The sequence below is a fragment of the Mobula birostris genome, chromosome 3, assembly GCF_030028105.1.
Source record: "Mobula birostris isolate sMobBir1 chromosome 3, sMobBir1.hap1, whole genome shotgun sequence".
In the NCBI taxonomy this organism is placed as follows: domain Eukaryota; kingdom Metazoa; phylum Chordata; class Chondrichthyes; order Myliobatiformes; family Myliobatidae; genus Mobula; species Mobula birostris.
The window spans coordinates 170,048,603-170,070,026 of record NC_092372.1 but is presented as its reverse complement, the minus strand read 5'-3'; positions in this window follow the sequence as shown (position 1 = coordinate 170,070,026).

Genomic DNA, 21,424 nt, shown 5'->3' with positions numbered 1-21,424 from the left:
GGAAGCCAGGTCGTTGGGTGTATTTAAGGCAGAGATTGATCGGTTCTTGATTGGACATGGCATCAAAGGTTACAGGGAGAAAGCTGGGAACTGGGGTTGAGGAGGGAAAAAAAAAGGATCAGACATAATTGAATGGCAGAGCAGACTCAATGGGCCAGATGGCCTAATTCTGCTCCTATGTCCGATGGTCTTATGGTAAAATGGCCACAGAAAAATGTTCATTATTTCAAAAGATATTCTTAAGTTCTTCCTGATCATATATAGAAGTCATAAGGGCAGAGGAGTTGTTCAATAAACCCACCCCATAATCATAAGTTGATAATGATTTTCAAATATACACTTGCAACTTGGTACCTCCTACTGAAAAGCTATAACCTTTGTCAGTCTTTTCAAATCAATGGGTTGATGAGATGGAGGTGGAGTGACATTTCGCCACGAAACAGGATATTTTACAGCAAATATTTTAGTCTAAGGAGTCAAATAGTGATAAATGGAATGCAATTCATTTAAAAAACCTATTCCAATCACGTCTAGAGATTAATCACCATTCACCTCAATTCTGATTGGCATGGTTATGTCTCTTTATGTAGTCAACTCTATCAGGGAGAGCCCAGTGAAGTTCAGGTCAAAGATTCAAGAAGGCTGGTGTTTTTCAAATCTGTTAATTTATTTTGTAAATGTTTATGGGCATCTTATCTAATGTTATTCCATGAATAAATATTGAAGATGCAGGTTAAAATACAGAAAATATTTACTTTCCTTTTGAACAGGCCCCACTAAGGAGCACCCGGCTATTGTCCCTACACCATCACTGATCTTAATAGCTTTGGGAACCTCCCATCCCCTGCCACTAACCTCATATTTCCCATACCACTCTCCTCCCGTTTCTACCTCTTACCTAATAATCACAAACCCGCTTGTCCAGGTAGACCCATTGCTTCAGCTTGTTCCTGCCCCACTGAACTCACCTCAGTATACCTCGACTCTGTTTTATCTTCCCTAGTTCAGTCCCTTCCCTCCTACATCAATGACACATCACACACTCTGGTTCTTTCCAATGATTTCAAGTTCCCTGACATCCATCATCTTATTTTCGCTATGGATGTCCAGTCCCTATACACTTCCATCTCTCGCCAGGAAGATCTCAAAGTTCTCCATTTTTTTCTGGACACCAGACGCAACCAGTTCCCCTCCACCATCACTCTCCTACATCTAGTGGAACTTGTCCCCACACTTAGTAATTTCTCCTTTGGTTCCTCCCACTACCTTCAGCCAAAATGGGCACTCACATGGGTCCCAGCTATGCCTGCCTTTTTGCCGGCTACATGGAAGACGCTATGTCTCAAGTCTACACTGGTGTCCGTCCCCCAGTTTTCCTACACTACATCAACAACTGCATTGGTGCTGCTTCCTGCACCCATGAAGAGCTTGTCGACTTCATCAACTTTGCCTCCAACTTCCACCCTGCCCTCAATTTACCTAGTCCATTTTTGAGACGTCCTTCCACTTTCTCAATCTCCCTGTCTCTATCTCTGGAAACAGCTTATCTATATATGTATATTATAAACACATGGACTCACACAACTACCTGGACTAACCTCTTCCCACACTGTTACTTGTAAAAACACCATCCCCTTCTCTCAATTCCTTCATCTCCACTGCATCTGCTCTCAGGATGAGGCTTTTCATTCTAGAATGAAGGAGATGTCCTCCTTTTTCAAAGAAAAAGGCTTCTCTTCCTCCACCATCAAAGCTGCCCTCAACCACATCTCTTCCATTTCACACACGTTTGCTTTCACCCCATCCTCCCACCACCCTGCCAGGGATAGAGTTCCTCTGTCCTCACCTACCAGCCCACCAGCCTCCAGGTCCAGCATATAATTCTCCAGAACTTCCACCATCTCCAACGAGATCCCACCGCCAGGCACATCTTTCCCTCCACCCCACTTACTGCTTTTCACAGAGATCGCTACCTAAGGGACTCCCTTGTCCATTCGTCCCTCCCCACTGATCTCCCTCCTGGCACTTATCCTCGCAAGTGCACACCTGCCCCTACATCTCCTTCCTCGGTACCATTTCACCTATTGGGGTCATATACTGTGTCTGGTGCTCCCAGTGCGGTCTTCTGTATATGGGTAAGATTGGGAGACCACTCCGCTGAGCACTTATACTCCATCTGCCAGAGGAAGTGGGATCTTCCAGTGGCCACCCATTTTAAATCCTCTTCCCATTTCCATTCCGATATGTCAATCCAAGGACTCCTCTACTGTCACGTTGAGGCCACTCTCAGGTTTGAGGAGCGACACCTTATATTCCGTCTGTGTAGCCTTTATCCTGATGGCATGAACATCGACTTCTCAAACTTCTGGTTATTGTTCACCCCTCCCCTTCAACATTCCCCATCCCCTTTCTCACGTTATCTCCTTTCTTGTCCATTGCATCTACCTGGTGCTCCTCCCCCCTTTCCTTTTTTCCTGGCCTTCTGTCCTCTCTTAATAGATTCTCCCTTCTCCAGCCCTGTATCTCTTTCACCAGTCAACTTCCCAGCTCTTTACTTTACCTCTTCCCACTCCCGGATTCACCTATCGCCTTGTGTTTCTCCCTCCCCTCCTCCCACATTGTAAATCTACTCTTCTTTTTTTCTCCAGTCCTGCTGAAGAGTCTCAACCTGAAACTCTTTTCCATAGATGCTGCCTGGTTTGCTGAGTTCCTTGGATTTCCAGCATCTGCACATTTTCTCTTGTTTGTGACAGAAAATACTTTTTTCAAAAAGAAATCACAACAAAATGGTTTCATTGGTTGCCTCAAAAAACTAACTGTGCCGTTCTAACTTCTATGCTCATTCCAGTATGCATTAGCATGAGATGTTGCTTAAATAGTAGATGAGATATGCATTATTAAAATAAAGACATACAGGAAAGGAAGTTATTGAGTCACATCTGAAAGCTAATGCAGTTCTGAAGGACTCATCAGTAGGATTGAAAGTACTGTAGCATAAAAGCAGTAACTGCTTTTATAACCTTGTGAATAGACCTACATAGCCATACAAACTTTAGTATTGAATAAAGAAAATTTAAAAAGAAATGAACTAAACTAGGTAACAGAAACTGGGCTGCAGCTTTGCATGAACATAATGCCAGCAATTGGCTAAGTTAAAGATCAACAATTTCCATGTAAGATTATCAAGTTAGTCAAAAATGAAATTCTGCTGCTGACAAAAAGCAGCTTTGAATGAATGAATGCAGCTATTGAATGAATATTTATGTTTCTCCCAAATCTAATTGTGATGTCAAGAGTTTCTTATGTCTGTAGGTTTGAAAGTAAAATTAACATTAGAGGTATCAACAAAGAAAAGGCAAGTGAATTTGAAGAAAGAAAACTTGCATATAGAGAAACAACAATAATAGCCTCACAGATATTGCTATAGAGGACACAGTAGTTTATCAAATCCTATTGAAAAACTTGCAGACTTAGACAGCTTTCTTTAAAAGAAAGACTAGCTATATCTAACTGTGCTCTGCAGCTTCAAAGAATGATATCTTCTTTTCACGGCTGACGAATGTTCTCATTTCCACTATTTTATTACATTTATTAAAACACAATGTAACATGCTGATAGTCTGACTTTTGATTCTGCTCTGATAATTACTGGCCTCAGGTGGTAGCACCACACATCCTCCAGATCACCTGACCAAGTCATGGATGGTAATTTAAGACAATCAGAGTTCAGTTACAGCGGTGCAGTGAATTTATCATGTATTCTAATATATGCTAATATGTATTAAAATGAAATGTGAACTGTATGCTGTTAGAAGAATGCTGAATATAAAAAAATGATTATGATCAGGCTGAGCTTAGAAGTTGGTGCCTTATATGGCTCTAAAGTGATATTTGAAGGTTTTCAGCTTAGCCTAACAGCAGTGTCATTTACACTAGAAAAAGGATCCTCATGTGGACAGTTACTGAAAAAGAATTTATGTACATCTGATTGTTTAACTTGTAGGACATAAATATCTTCAGTTAAATGTGGACTAATCATACATTAATGTTTAACGATCAGTAGGAATCAGCTTTATAGTGCTTCGTTGAAGAAAGTTCTGAAAGAGATGTTACCACCTCAAAGGCTAAATCTGTAGTTAAACTATTGAGAGACTGTCACACAGTTGTGAAGGGCCAATGACTATCACAAGGAAACATGGCCCATCACATCAGCTATGAAAAATAGAAGCCTGGCCCTGACAATATGCAATTTAATTGAAATGTACATTCCATCTGGATGCTTTCACATCACAAGCAGAGTTGTAAAACAAAAAGCAAAATCAAAACACAAGAGACTGCAGATGCTAGAATCTGGAGCAATAATCTGCAGGAGGAATTGGTGGGTCAAGCAGCATCAGTGGGGGGAGGAGGGGATGGAATTGATGTTTTGATCAAGTTCCTGCATTGGGGAGGTAACTAATACAAAGAGGGTCGGGGAGAGGGAACGGCATACAAAAGGTCAATGAGGACTCCAAGTCTTCAACATATTTATCAGTAACGTACCACACAGAATTGCATACAATACTCCAAATGTGGTTGATGCAAAGACCTGCAGCATGACCTGTCAACTTTTACACTGGACTTTTTCTGTACCACACTATCTACAAATGTACTTGTCTTGGCGAAGATGCCAAATAACTGAAACATAACTTGCCTGCTTTTTTATTCAGTTCCTCTGCATAAACTAAGAAGAAAATTGATTAGCTTCTGTATTTATTATTGGACATACACATGATCCTTTTGAAAAGCATGTGCTAGGGCACCAAGATCCTCTTTTCATCTCTCATTATTTAAATACAGGTCGACCTTCACTAATCCGGCACCACTGGGACCTGAGGAGTGCCGGATTAGTGAAAACGCAAGTTACAGAAGGATCGCATTAAGCATAATCAGTGCTGGATAATCGAAGGAACCAGATTACAGGTAGTCGGGTTAGTGAAGGTCAACCTGTACTATAATTTTTTTAAATCTTCCTCACAAAATGGACAATTTTACATTTTTCCCCGTGTGACAAATCTTTGCTCACTCTATATACTTCTGTAGCCTTTCTATTTCTTCTCTGCAACTTCAAAGGTTCAAAGATTCATTTATTATCAAAGCATATAACTCCGAAATCCTTCAGTTTTCCAGGTAGCCATGAAACAAAGAAAGAAATGAAAAGTACTGCAATCATCAAAACCCCCTCCCCTCCGAGTCCTTCCTCCTGCACAAAAAAATGAACAAAACAGATCAGGCATGTCGACCCCCCCACCCCTCAATTTCTTCCTTCTGCTCAAAAGAAAAACAAAATGGATCAGGCACTTCAACCTCCAAAACCATCTTCCCACACACAAAAAAACAAACAAAACAGATCAGGCACATCGATCCCCAGATCCCCATTCCCACATAAAAAAATGAGAATATCAAGTGAGAAAACACAGAATATAAAATCTATAAGACCAGAAACAGAGTCTATAGTCCAAAGTCCAAATCCCAAATTCAGAAAAAACCTGGACAACATTCTCTGGAGTGGCGGGCTCTCCCCTCTCTGGTACAGAACAAACGATCAAAAGGCAAGCAGCCAGAACTCAACCTCTGCACTCGCTTTCATGCTTTAATCTCCCTCGTTGCTTTAATTGGTGAAGTGGAGCCAAACCTGTCCTACAGCCTGCCCGCTGTGAAGTTTGCGCATGCTACCCCTGCCTCCCAGAATCTTCTTGGAGACTGCAGAGTGCTGGAACACCCAATCTCCAAACTTCCACACTTATCTTGATGTTTCAGTCACCCTCATTGCTTTAATCGGTGAACAATGGAAGCCTTAATCAGCAAAATGGGGTCAAACATTGGTTCGTACACCATCTTGCAACCTTCTCATCACAAGGTTTGCTCACATTGCCTCAGCCTCCTGAAATTCTCTCGGAGACTGCAGAGCGCTGAAGCACCCAAACAATCTCCAACTAGCAAAACACAGGCTGCAACAGTTCCAGAATCACATTCAAGATGAAAAACAAAAGGTAAAAAACAAAGGAAGTGAAAAAGGTGGTTTCATGATCTATTCAGAAGATGTCAAGCAAAGGAGCATTGTGGGTAGGCGCCATCATGACCAGAAAATGTTTGCTTTATTACCTACATTTGCCTCATCAACACTGTCTGGTTTCATGTTCTGGCTACATCTCCTACAATGTTCATCATTAGTAGATTTTCTTCCTTTTGCTGTGAATGGTCACTTCTTCCCACCCCCAACCACCTTGCTGCTCTCTCTGCATATGCATTTTTATTTTCTAGCCACTGGCATTTTGAATTCAAGAGTACTATGAGTGTTAGGTTGATTGCAATGTCAAAGGTTATACGGTTTAATTTAGTCAGTCAAAATCTAGACTATATACCGACTTGAGTCTATTAATTGCACACTCATTTTCACTTAAGAAATTTCTAAAACAACGTAGATAAAAATCTTTAGTGATTTTATGGAGCAGTAAAGATGGTTTAAATGAGGTTTTTATTATCACATACAGTATATGGCCATTTAATAGATTTAGCTGCATAGATTTATCACTAACAGAGTTGTGTCTATTCCCAATCAATTGTTCATTCAGTCTAAACTCTCAAGCCACAACAGATGCACACAAAATTAATCTTAATTATAAATAATGTAGTAGCAAATAATGAAGTGTCCAGACGAATTGGAACAAAAATGAATATTGGCAACTACCGCCTCATTTAATAAACTTCAAAAGATGAAGCTCTGCATCTAATGGACACAATCCTTTGCTTCCACTTGTATAATCTTTTAGTGGATTGTTCCCTTGATGTAAAATATTGTCTCTATGGTTACACCAAATAACAGAATTACTTTTCAAATAGAACGGACAACTCTATTTAATAGTGCAGGAACTAAAAAAAAAAATAAACAGACAAAACAAATGTTCTGTAATTGTAAAATACTAACTATTTTTCAAAAGTATTTTAATTACCAGAAGTTATTATTCCTAGTTTTGATTGTTGAGCTTGGTTACTGGGCGCTAAAGGCGATGAAGAGAATCAATTCATGCCATCTAGACCTGAAATTTTTGTGTGCAGATTCTGATCCATAGCACATATGCAGACAATAACCACAATAAGAACATTAGAAATAGAAATAGGAGTAGTCCATTCAGCCTTCAATATCTGCTTTCCCATTCAACGCTGTGATGGCTTATCTTCTACTCTGGATTACTTTCTGCACTTAGACCACATCCTTTAATCATCTTATTAAATAAGAATCAATTGATTTGTATGTTAAATACACTGAGTGACTGTGTTTGAATGGCCCTCTTGATTAGTAAATTCTAAAGGTTAACTACCCTCTGCCAACTTTAGTCCAAAAACTCTATAATTCAATAAATTACCAGCTTTAAGTGTGTGTGTTCCCAAAATATTACTGGCTTGTCTCCTATCCCACCCCCAGAGGCCTAAACACCCTTGACCATTTCTACACAACCATCAAGGACAAAAGGTGAACCCACCCTGCCACTTCATCCTCTCTGACCCACACTTCGGTAAATTAGACTGCCATGCTCTGCTCACTCTCCCTGCATACAGACAGAAGCTGAAGTGGGAGAATCCAGTACTGAAAGCCGTGCAGTGTTGGTCTGAGGAAATAGATGAACTTCTATGTGACTGCTCTGAGACAGTAGGCCAGTCCATGTTCAGTGATTCAGCAGCCAGCCTAACTGAATCTGTCACCACCATCACAGACTTTATCACGAAGTATGCTGAGGATTGTGTGCCAAGGAAGACTGGCTGTTGCCAAACTGCAATCCATGGATGAACTGTGAGATTCACTCCTTAATGAAGTTCAGGACTGTGGCAACCAAATCAGGTGACCCTGACCTACACAAGAAATCAAGATAAGACCTCTATTAAGCTATTAGGTATGCCAAGAAATAACACCAGTCCGAAATAGAGTCCCAGAAGAATGGTCATATGTTGCAGGACTGACATGCTACAAAGTAAAGTCAGGCAGCACTGCAGATGACAGTACTTCCCGATGCGCTTTACATATTCTATGCGTGTTTTGGACAGTAGGGGATTATAATGTCACCACTCACTCCGACAGCTTCCAATGCATCTGAATCCAGTCACCATTGCAGATGCAAGATTGGTCTTCCAGAAAGTGAAAAGCATCTGGCCCAGATGGTTTCCCTGGCCATGTCCTTAGATCCTATGCAGATCAGCTGCTGGGGATACTTGCAGACATTTTCAATGTCTCACTGCTTCAATCTGAGGTTCCCACCAGCTTTAGGAAGACCACCTTCATCAGAGTGAAAAACAAGGTACTGTGTCTGAATGACCACTGCCTGGTGGATCTGACATCCAGTACTATGACGTGCTTCAAGAGACTGGTCATTAAACTTAGACCTGCTGAAGTTCACCTATTACTGAAACGGGTCTATGACGGACACCTTGGTCCTACACTCATCTCAGGAACACCAGGATGGTAAAATATCAATGTTAAATTATTGTTTATTGACTACAGCACTGCTTTCAATGTTATAATTCCAAGCAAACCAATGTCCAAAGATCTAAACCTGGGAATCTAAACTGCCTTTGCAACTGGGTCCTTGACTTTCTGACCAAAGGACCACAATCAGTTAAGGTCGGCAGCAAAACCCACTCCATCATAATTATTCTGACATCTTGTGCTCCTTACTCTGTTCTCAGTTCCTTACTCTGCTCTTTATACACTCAAAACTGTGTTGTCAGATTCTGCCCTAACTCCATCTACAAGTTTACATTTGATACCACTGAAGTGGGCCGTATCTCAAATAACAGTGAGCTGGAGACAAGAACGAGCTGGTCAGCCAAGTAAATTGGTGTCATGACAACAACATTTCCCTTAATGTCAGAAAAAAACAGTTGGTTCTTGACAATAGGAAGAGGTGTGGGGGCACAGCACGACTCAACAGTGCCAAGGTTGTGAGTGTTGAGAGCATCAAGTTCCAAGGAGTGAATATCATTAACATCCAATCATATGGATGCCATGGTCAAGAAAGCTCACCAGTGCCTCTACTTCCTCAGGAGTCGAAAGAAATTATGCATCTCCCCTGAGATTCTCAACAATTTTTAATCGACGCATGATGGGAAGCATCCTATCCTGATGCATGGTGGCTGGGTATGGCAGTTGCTCTGCTCATGACTGCAAGAAACCCGAGAGAGTTGTGAAACACTCAGATCACAGAAACCAACCTCTCCTCCAAGCACTCTGTTTACACTTCTCACTGCCTCAGTAAAGCAAGAACATTCTCTCTTCTTCAGAGGATACAAGTCTGATTGGATGAGGTTGTTGAGAGGGTGTGTGGTGGTGCTTGAGGTGTGCCTGTGTATGTTAGCTAAATTCAATGAGGTAAAGAAGAGCAGAAGTCATCTTCCAAGCTCTGGAGAGCACTTGAGGCTCTACTGCTTCGGATTTCTATTGTATCCCACTCTAAATATCCTCAGTTTGCAACCTCTGTCAGTCACAGTCTCTAGCCAGAGGCTACTTTCTGCTTCTTGAGGCTTTGTGATGGAATGCAGATAAAACTTTCAAGTAAAATAGCCCAATCTTTTAAACAATGACATCAAATATGGTAAATGTTTGCCCTACCCCTTACCTGGCTGAAACCAATCCCAGCTAAATGCCAGTCCTTAATAATTATGAGCCTCCTTGTATAATGCTGAATGCCTACTTTCTATCTCCTCTTCCTTTCCTGGTGCAGTTCAATATTCCTGACAATGCAATCTTTTCAGCTCAGTCATCTCTGCTTGCAGAATATGTCCCCTTTTCTCCATCTTTCCCACTCAAACCAAGAATTATAGAGGCAGCTCTTTCTCCATCTTTGCCTCTAGGCCAGAATGTGTTCTAAAGTTGGTGAAAGAGTTTGAGGTTCAGTGTCGGGCATATAACCTCTTCTTTACTGTTAACAGGACAAAAGGAGATGGTTATGGACTTCAGGAGAACTCGCACCACTCACACCTCCCTTTGCATTGGCGACACATCAGTGGAAACAGCAAGCAGTTTCAAACTCCTGGGAGCGCACAGCACACACAATCCCACATGGTCCCAGAACACATCCTACAAGGTCAAGAAAGCCTACCAATGCCTCTACTTTCTGAGGAGGCTGAAGAATGCTGGACATTGCACACCTAAGCTCACTTCATTACACAGATGTGCAGCAGGGAGCATCGTAATAAGCTGCATCCTTCCTTCCTAGCGTGTCACACCAGATAGTCAGCCATTCTTGTCTGGTGCGTAGTGTCAGGATTGGTCTCCTGTAGGATTAACCGGGTCACTACATGAACGTTCCTGACTCGACCCTTGTTTTCTTTTGTTTTACAAGGCAGAGTGGCTAGCTCGATGTTCAACCCAGCACAAATGGAAAGCACGCTCGGAGGGTGGCCTGACTTGGATTCAAACTCGGGAGCCTTCGCTCTGAAGTCCGGCGCTGATGCCATTGCGCCACCAGCCGGCCTAGCTGCATCACTGCATGGTATGGAAATTGCACTGTGGCGGACAGGAAGGCACTACATCAGGTAGTCAGAACCGTGCAATGCATCACTGGCACCAGCCTACCCACCATTAAGGACATACTGTATATACAGAAAGATATCAGAATGTGGCCAGTAAAATCATGAAGGATCCCACCTACCCACCCTGCTCATGGACTGTTCATCCCACTCCCATCAGGGAGGAGGCTACATAGCATCCATGTCAGGACGACCGGTCTCAAAAACAGTTACTTTCTCCAAACAGTAAGACTGATCAACACTTCCAGCCACTAACTCCACAATAATGTTATTATTTGGTGGTAAATCTGTGGAACTCTTTGGCACAAATGGCTGTGCAGGCCAAGTCATTGGGTATATTTAAGGCGGAGTTTGATAGGTTATTGATTAATCAGGGTGTCAAAGGTTACCGGGAGAAGGCAGGAGAATAGCGTTGAGAGGAATAATAAACCAGCCATAGTGGAATGACGGAACAGACTTGATGAGCTGAATGGCCTAATTCTGCTCCTATGTCTTATGGTCTTAATTCCCATTAGTCACCTTATGTACCGCCTAGTGCACTTTGTGGACATACAATATATATATATATATATTTATAATTATATTTATTGTGTGTTTTCAGTATTATTATTGTGTTCAACTTTTGTGTTTTTTTTCCTTGTGCTGCATCGGATCTGGAGCAATAATTATTTGTTTTCCTTACACTTGTGTACAGGAAATAATACTAACCAATCTTGAATCTTGCAGGTACAGAGGATCTCCACCTAACAAGATGTAAACTACCGTTCTGTAATTCAGTTTAGCGTTATCTAGTGCAAGACAATTCCTGCAAGACAATCCTAAACATGCAGCCCAATAACAGCTAATTACCAATCAATCATACTGTGAGCAGGTGGCATAAACTTGCTTCAGGTCAAATGGGCGCAGATTTGATTGCAATGATACCCACATCTCTTTTCAGATTCAGCTATTAATGCCGACGCAGTGCATCTGTAATTATTATAAACAAGTTAGAGGAACATAGAGAGTGCCCAATACAAATTAGGTGTTAATGGACAATTAATGTGTTAATCAATATTTAACTTTGCTCCAGTATCAGACTAACAGAAGTTTAAGTAAGTGTTTTCACTCATTAATACACAGTTAAATTAATGAGATGTTTGTGATGTATCCACAATTAAGTTGACGGGTAAGAACTTTACTTCAGTTTAGACTTGGAGTATGTAACCTGAATTAATGACTGTTTAAAGACATTATCTCAGTGATTCATTGATAGGAATAATGAATTGCAGCAGAAAGACAATGAGAAGGAAAAAAACAAAAACAAAGGCATTAAGTTCAGGTTCAGCCTTACTCAAGAGAAACGAAATCACAGACTTTATTTGCAGGATCTGGAATTGGGCATTTGCTCTTCTTGGCCTCATGAAACCACATTTTTGGTCTACCATAGAATGCTTCACTGCCTCCATTTACCCACAACAGGATGCTGAAATCCTAACATCAATATATTTGTTTCTATAAATTATTTATAAGAGACCTCATCTCTAAATTTGAAAGCATCATTTTTGGCACAATGGCTTTTGTGCTTACCCCCACCACCACTTCTCCAATATAAGTTACAAGTGCATATACAGTAGAAAACACTTGGACAGTTATATGGATAAGAAGGGTTTAGAGGGATTTGAGCCATTCCAGCTAACTGGGTGCAGAATCAGAATCTGAATCAGGTTTAATATCACTGGCATACTACATCTTGTGGAATTTGTTCTGTGGCAATGATGGATGCTGCCTTTCTGAGGCATTGCTTTTTGAAGGTGTCCTGCATGCTGGGGAGGCTAGTGCCCATGGTGGAACTGGCAGAGTCCGCAACAGGATTAGAAAAAGCTGCACATTGGGAAGCTACAGTTAGTGTTGATCGGCAGTGTCCCTGCCATACTGAATGGTGATGCAACCAGTTATAATGCTGTCCGCAGTCCATCTGTAGAAATTAGCTAGAGTCTTCGGAGGCATACCAAGTTTCCTCAAACTCTTAATGAAATATAGCCACTGTCGTGCCTTCTTTGTAATTGCATCAATATATTGTGTCCAGGATAGATCTTCAGAGATGTGAAACTGCTTACCCTTTCCACTGCCAATCCCTCAATGAGGACTGGATGTGTTCCCTCAACTCCCCACTCCTGAAGTCCACAATCAATTCCTTAATCGTACTGATGTTGAGTGGAAGGTTGTTTTTTGCAACACCACTCAACTAGCTGATCTATCTTACTCCTACACGCCTCCTCATCACCATTTGAAATTCTGCCAAAGATAGTTGTATCATCAGCAAATTTATAGATGGCACTTTAACCGTGCCTAGCCACACAGTAGTGGCTTTAGAGAGAGTATACCAGTGGACTAAACATGCATTCTTGTGGCGTGCCAGTGTGGTCAGCGAGGAGATGTTATTTCGGATCAACACTGACTGTGGATGTGGAAGTCAAGGATCCTGCTGCAGAGGAAGGTACAGAGGCCCAGGTTTTGGAGCATGTGTATTAATACTGAAGGTATGATGGTGTTGAACACTGAGCTGTAATCAATAAATAGAAACCTGGCACAGGTACTGCTGTTATACAGGTGATTTATGCCAAGTGTAGAGCCAGTGAGATTATATCTACTGAAGACGTGGTGTGGTGATAGGCAAATTGTAGCAGTTCCAGGTCCTTGCTTAGGCAGGAGTTGATTCTGCATGTGACCAACCTCTCAAGGCACTTCATCACAGTAGGGGTGAGTGCAACTGGGCAATAGTCATTGAAGTAGCTGACCCTGCTCTTCTTGGGCACAGGTATGATTGTCACCCTTTTGAATCAGGTGACAGCCTCTGACTGCAGCACTGAGAGGCTGTAGATGTACTTGAATGGTCCTGCCAGTTGGTTGGCACAAATTTTCAGTGCCCTATTAGGTACACACCATTGGGGCTTGATGCCTTGAAAGGGTTCACCGTCTTGAAAGGTGTTCTGACTTTGGTCTCTGAGACACAGATCACAGGGTCTCCAGGTATAGTTTTATTCTCCCTTTCAAAGCATGCATAAAGGTTGCTGGATTCATCTGGGAATGAAGCGTCACAGCTATTCATGATGTTAGGTTTTGCCTTTAAGGAATTAATGACCTGCAAAACATATGTGAGCTGATGTTTATCTGATTCTGTCTCTAACTTCAATTGGAATTGTTTTCTCACTCTTAAAATAGCTTTCTATAGGCCGTACCTGGACTTCTTGTATAGTTCTGGATCACCGGTCTTGAATGCCACTGAACTAGCCCTCAGCAGACTGTGAATCCCCTGGTTCACCTACAGTTTTTGGTTTGGGTATGTCTGATATGTTCTCAAAGACCCATACTCATCCACACAGGTCTTGCTGAAGTTAGTAACGACTATAGGCTATTCATTCCGATTTGCAGATGAGTCTCTGAATATTGTCCAGTCCACCATTTCAAAGCAGTCACCTCCCTTGCCATACCTTCTTGGTGCTCATCATGGGTGCTGTGGTCCTCAGTCTCTGCTGGTACACTGGAAAAAGAAGTACAGCAAGGGGATTGGACTTACCAAGTTGCGGGCGTGGGATGGCACGGTAAGTGTTCTTGATGGTGATTTAACAGCAGTCAAGGGTGTTGGTTCTTCGGGTTCCACAAGTGACATTTTGGTAGTAGTTGATCAGAGACCAACTTCCTCAAGCTGGCCTGGTTGAAGTCCCCTCCAATGATAGGGAACACTGTTTCGTAACTGCTGATCATGGTGCTTAGCTCCTCCAGTGCCTGCCTGACGTTGGCCAGGGTGGAATGTATGCTACCACCAGGATGGCAGCAGAAAATTCCCTCAGCAGATAAAGTGGGTGACTCTTGACTGTTAGATATTCCAGGTTGGGTGAGTGGGACTGAAACAGAACCGGCATTTCTGCGCACCACAATGAAACCTACTGCACCTCCTTACATTATGGAAGAGATGTATTCCTAAAAAACCCATCCAAAAAAAACCATGTACATAGAACATAAAACAGAACACAATACATATCTTTCAGTATATAATGTTGTGCCAGCCTTTTAGCCTACTCCAATATCAATCTAATCTTTTCCTCCAAACTAGCCTATCTAAGAGTCTCTTCAGTGTGTCTAATGTATCTGCCTCCACAACCACCCCTAACAGCATATTCCATGCACTTAACACTGTCTCTGACTTCCTCTTTATATTTTCCTTCAATCACCTTAAAATTATGCCCTCATGTATTAGTTATCGCAGGCCTGGTGAAAAGGCACTGGCTATCCATGCTATGTACAATATGCCTTTTAGTATGCTAGTTTCTGCAATGCAAACCTTTGACAAAAGTTGAGAAAATCTGTTCCTTTTGCTATTTCTGATCATTTAGTTCTATTTTATTCATAGAAATTCAATAAGAATATTTTTTTATTTTTATATTTCTTTATTTTAATGATTTGCGAATTCTTTTCAGGAATTCCCACCACTGCCTGTAAAAAGTTATACATTCTTCCCATGACTGCATGGGCTTCCTTTGGGTGCTCCAGTTTCCTCCCACATTCCAAAGATGTACCGGTTGGTAGGCTAACTGGTCACTGTAAGATGTCCCCTGATTAGTCTAGGTTTAAATGGGGTGTTGCTGGGCAACGATGCTCGAAGGGTCTACTCTATGTTGTATGTCAATAAATTTTTAAAAAAATAAAATTCCATTACCCTAAGTGTCATGGTACAGGAGTTGGCATTGTGCCCTATATTATAGAGGGCAAGAATAACGTATGAAACTAATGCATAACACAATTCTGATTCAAAAAAATTACATCACAATTATTACACAAACAACAGGAATTCTGCAGATGCTGGAAATTCAAGCAACACACATCAAAGTAGCTAGTGAACGCAGCAGGCCAGGCAGCATCTCTAGGAACTCGGCCTGAAACGTCGACTGTACCTCTTCCTAGAGATGCTGCCCGGCCTGCTGCATTCACCAGCAACTTTGATGTGTGTTACATCACAATTATTGCTTACTTCTTGCCACTGAGCCAATTTCAGATTATACTTGCTAATTTCCCTTGGATTCTTATACTTTTCGACCAACCCGCCTTGTCAAAAGTCTTGCTAAGGTCTACAATAAACTACATCAAAATTACTACCTTCATTAATCTTATCACTGCCAGAAAGAATTCAACTAGGTTAGTTTGAATTTCCCTAATAAATGTATATTGACTGCCTGTAATTTATCTGTGCTTTTCTAAAGGAAGGTCTGTACTAACCCTAAGAATGGATTCCAATATTTACCCTTCACCCAATATCTAAATTAAATTTAATACCTGGACTTCCCTTCTTATACAAAGGTACAATGTTGACAGTCACCCAATTCTCCGGATCTATTCTTATACACAGAACAGACTGAAAAATTGTATTCATAGCCGCCACAATTTAAAAAAATCTACAGTATATTTTATTTGGGTCTGGTGATGTATACATTGAAACCTCACACTCATTTGCTTCATTTATAAAATCAGCATCATTCCCTTCTTTTGTGAAGATGGGGTAAGACTAGTCACTCAGAGTGTAATCGGCATTTTCTACTGCTACACATTGATGACACTTATGTTCTCATTCTTTTCTTTCAATATCCCATTCCTCTATATTTACTTATAGAACAGATTTTGATCTTCTTTAATAATATCAATGCTTTGTTTTCCTAATTTCCCTTTAACTTCCGCTCTGACATTTTCTATATTCTTCCCAGTCTTCCTCATGTATTAGGATCTTGTGCTTCATATCTACTGCCCTTTTTTGCCTTATCCTGTCACCTAAGTAACTTGTCATCCAGTAGGTTCTAAATATAGCAATGCCTATTCTGCAGACCCATGTTGCTAAAGGTGTTCATTTTCCAGATTAGAGCCTTAGCTGTTATTTTATATTTACTATTCAGTAACTATGTTAAATCTTAGAGAATTACAATTGCCTCCACGTTGGTGATCCTTCCCCTGCCCAGTTGCATTCCCTACCTTCAGGGCTATCCAGTTAAAAGTAAAGTTTCTTTGAATACATTTTTTTTTACATAGAATACATTCCAGTTAATATGATCTAATTGAATGACAGTGATAATCTAGTGATAATCACCACCCTGTCTATTTGTGATGCCACTTTCATCAAGCTATGTATAGTACTTAACGTATGTTCATAGGTCACTCTATTTCATTGTATTCCCCACAGCTCCTGAGCTGTATAAATCTTATCCCAGCCTGAGTTCCAAAAATGCAACACTTTAGTCATACCTGAATTGAAAGCTATTTCAGAATCTGAAACAAGTTTATTATCACTTCTGTACATGACATGACATTTGTTTTGTGTCAGCAGTTCAGTACAAAAAACATAATATAACACAAAATTACATTTGCTTTTGCTGCCATTCTTAAATAATGGTACAATATTAGCCAACGTCGAATGTACCAGAACTTCAGCTGCGGCTAAAGATGCAGCAAATATCTCTGTAAGGGCCTCCACTGGAAATCTGTATATAATCCCGCATTTCATTAGCAGCCATCATTTTCTCCACAGTTAAATTCAATAAGTAATATTCATTAAAAATATGCCCATCTCCTGCGGTATCATGCATTGATGGCCAAGCTGATCTTTAAGAGACCTATTCTCTCTCAAGCCATCTTTTACCCAAGAGAATCTCATGGGATTTTTCTTAATTCTACTTGTCAGATCTATCTCATACTCACTTTGTGCCCTCTAATTTTCCTTTACATTGTACTCCTTCATTTCTCATAGTTAGTGAGGGATCTGCTTCTTAATGATTGCCTAAACCCCATGAATGCTCCTTTTTCCTGACCAGAGCCTCAACATTTCTCATCACCCAAGGTTCCCTAAACTTGTCGACCTTGCTCTTCACCCTAGCAAGCACATTCTCCCTGGACTCTTGATAACTCAATTTTAAAAGCCACCAGCTTGCCATTTGTCCCTTTACCAGTCGCACCCAATCGACCTCTGCAAGATCCTACCTACTGCCTTCAAAATTGGCCCTGCCCCAGTTTAGGACGTTAAACTGTGAACTTGTCTTTACTTTCTCCATAACTTTTTAAAACAAATAGAATTACGGTTACGGACTCAAAGTACTTTGCAAATGACACTCAGTCACTGTTGTACCTTATTCTTTCAGAAAAGGTCCAGTGTTGCACCCTCTCTAGTAGGGACCTCCATATACCAATGATATTCTTTTATTTCTGCAATCACAATGCACTGACTACTTAAAAACATAGAAGCATAGAAAACCTAAAGAACAGTACAATCCCTTCGGCCCACAGAGCTGTGCTGAACATGTCCTTACCTTAGAAAAATAGAGGGTTATGGATAATTTCTAAGCTCCATGTACCTATCCAGGAGTCTCTTAAAAGACCCTATTGTATCTGCCTCCACCACCGTTGCAGGCAGCCCGTACTTACACAACATTGGCACCAACTTGGCAATTGTGCAATGTAGAAAAATGGTGCAGGCATTATCAATGGAACTGGTTTTAACCGATTGTTAAAGAAATGTTTACAGTGAGATTGTGTTATACATTGTTCTGGTACTATCACTTGTCTTCTTGCCTGCCACTCATTGTTTAACCAGACAGTACTGCCTTTCAAATGAAGGGTAGATGTGGGCATTCCCCTGATTATTGGGAGGTTTGACAAGAGTGTCCGCAATGACAAAGGAACACTGTTTCATGCACTAGGTAACGGGTAACTTCATAAATCTAAAAATCCTGGTTGCTTATCTTGGAAATTGCCAGGTTTGCTGATAGTTGCTGTTGACAAATATTGTGACCAAGCCAATGACTGAAGTACTGTAATTAGGACTGGTGATTGGTTGGCAGGTGAAGTCCCACAGGATATTTGCTCAACATGCTTTGCTTCCGTGTGCTGTGTACGGGTGTTGGGACTTGACTTTGTTAATGGTTGACCTTTAGTTCCATCGATGCTGGATGTGAGTAAGAGTGTGAAAAGCATGTCAATAGATTGGTTCCAACTTGGCAAAGTATACCCATTCTTTCTCGATTAGAACTCCCACCATATATAACCCCAGCAAACTACAGGTAGGAGATTACTACAGCATTTGGTGCTCTGTGCACCTCAACAGCTCTTCAGAAACCGATAGCTATAATGTCAGAAGATTTCTGTTGAAAGTCTTCCTGTATTCAAGATCTCACCAGTGGTCAAGTCTGTGAAAATCGTTTCCTGTATTTGAGCAGTTGGAACCATAGTGTTGACCGAGGCAGTTAAAAGAGCATGAGGCTGTACTGCCACCGAGTGGCAAATGATTGCAAATCCTAGTGGCATTATCTATGCAAGAAGCTATGAGATTCAAGATTAAGATCATGATTGAAGATTCAAGATTGTTTAATGTCATTTCCAGTAGACAAGTGTAAAGGAGAATGAAATAATTATTACTCTGGATCTGATGTGGCCCAAAAAAAAACATAATGAGATAAAGAACACAATAATTTAAAAAAAGCACAATAAATATAAATAACTAAGATAACTTATATCGATAGATTGTATCGATAGATCGATATATACATCGATATATTACATCGATAGATTGTATTACATAAAATGACCATAGGTACATAGCAGTCTGTACAGAAGGTGACTTTGCAGATGATGGAATCAGGAACAAACTACTGGAAGAACCTGGTGGGTCAAGCAGCATCTGTGGTGACAAAGGAATGGTGACATTTCAGATCATGATTGAGAGTGTGGAGGGAAGATAGCCAGTCTATAGAATTGCAAGGGAGGAGCTAGATAGATGCTGATAGGTGATTGGTGGAATCAGCTGGTGGGGTGCGGTAGGAGTGGGGGAAATGGTGGGTAGATGGACCTAGATGGTGGAGAAGTTGAACCTTTGTCTCAGTCCACCCTTCCAGTGAATATTCTTGTTCAAGAAATATGCTTACTATCCAACTCAAATAATTTCTTCAAATTCAACTTTAATTGTCATTCAACCATACATTAATACCTATGAATACAGCCAAATGAAACAGCGTTACTTCAGGGACAAGTTGCAAAACACTGTTCCAAAAATTATACACGGCACAAAGCACATATAGCACATATAAGACAGCAGTAAAATACAGTCATAAAAATAATATAGTCCATGTCGTGTCCATGAATGTTGCACCAGTCTGCAGTTGAACACAATATGGCTTTTCTTCGGCTGAGTGAACAATAAGGGCAACACCGACTTCAGCATGGATGGCATGCCACCCTGCCTCTGGCACTCAGGTAGAGTGCACTGTGTCTGATGCCTCCAGCTTTCCTTGGCAGCCGTAAGCAGGCAACACCAAGGCTTGAGGCCTAGTCCTTGCTATGACTGAGGCCATGCCGCCCAATAAACCAGTGGATCGGGCATGCGGAATTCCACATGAACGATGCCAACAGAAAAGCGACTAAGACAATCACTCGCTGTTAGACTATACACTGCCTTCGCACACCAACTCTTCCTGAGCCTCTCTAACATAGATAGCAGCACAATCCACAAAAGTCTAGCACGTTCAGTTTCTCTACCAATGAGTAGCTCGCTGATGGTGTAGACCTGCAGTAATTTAAGTTTGATAATGTCCAGCTGTGTCCTGCAATCATTAAAAAAAAGTTTAAAAAAGACAATAACACCTTTGATTGACCACGGAGAAGCACCTGCATCTTACTGGAAGAGACTCCAGTGCACCAGATAATGTTTTACTTCTAATCAACAAATTATAATTAATATTTAATTATTACTGGTCTGGCTTAGCTTCCATCTGCCAATCAGGGAAAATGGAAATTAAGATACAGCCATACATGGGGGAGGGAATTAGGTGTGGTGCTATATGAATGTTGGCCAGCTGTATCTCACTTGGCAAGGGTCAGAGCTAAATACAAAAGAATCGGTAACAGAGAGGACCACCAGCTTGAATCTGTATTTAAGTCACAAACATGAGAAAATCTGCAGATGCTGGAAGTCTAAAGCAACACACACAAAATGGTGGAGGAACTCAGCAGGCCAGGCAGCTTCTATGGAAAAGAGTAAGCAGTCGACACTTTGCGCCAGAACCTGAATGTTGACTGGTTACTCTTTTCCATTGATGCTGCCCAGCCTGCTGAGTTCCTCCAGCATTTTGTGTGTGTTGCTCTGGATTTAAGTGCAGTATTTCTAAGCCATGAAAGGAAATTGTGAACTACCATACCTGATCCAGCCTCAGGCTTTGGAATCTTCGTCATGGATCAAATGTTTCTCTCATGGCTTGAGGTGTATATTGATATTTAAAGGTCTTGTCAGGACTTTAATCTCCAACTCACTTATTTTCCAGTTGCTAAAAAATATCCCATTTCCAGTAACTGCAGTGTTTTGCATTTTTCGTGCCCTAGTGATCTTGATGAGTAATCAAGAGTCATGAGTTCAAGTCCTATTCAGTTAATCTTTGGGAATTTTAAATACATAGCAGGAAATTTTGCTCTATAATTCCAAAGATGTCGTGAACAAATCTGGGTTAGCACCATCCTGTAATGGCTGGGTTAATCATATCCAACTATTTAAGTGTCCAAGAGATGTGGTACAAAGTGGAAAAGTGTAACAAAGTAACTTTCACCTCATTTATTATCATAAAGTAGATAGCACAAATAAACGAGCAAAATATTACATAGCAAGCCACAAAAATTTCTGGGTTCATGATTCTTAGTCGCCACCTTATTGTTGTTGTTAGGGGATCTCTGATTTCTGAAGCTCACATGAAATCACCCCTTGGCCACAGGCACCCATCACCATCTCGGTTCTGGATTAAGTCCAAAGAAAACCTCGAAAAGCAGGTCAATATATACACAAGTTTCACAAGTGCAGAGAC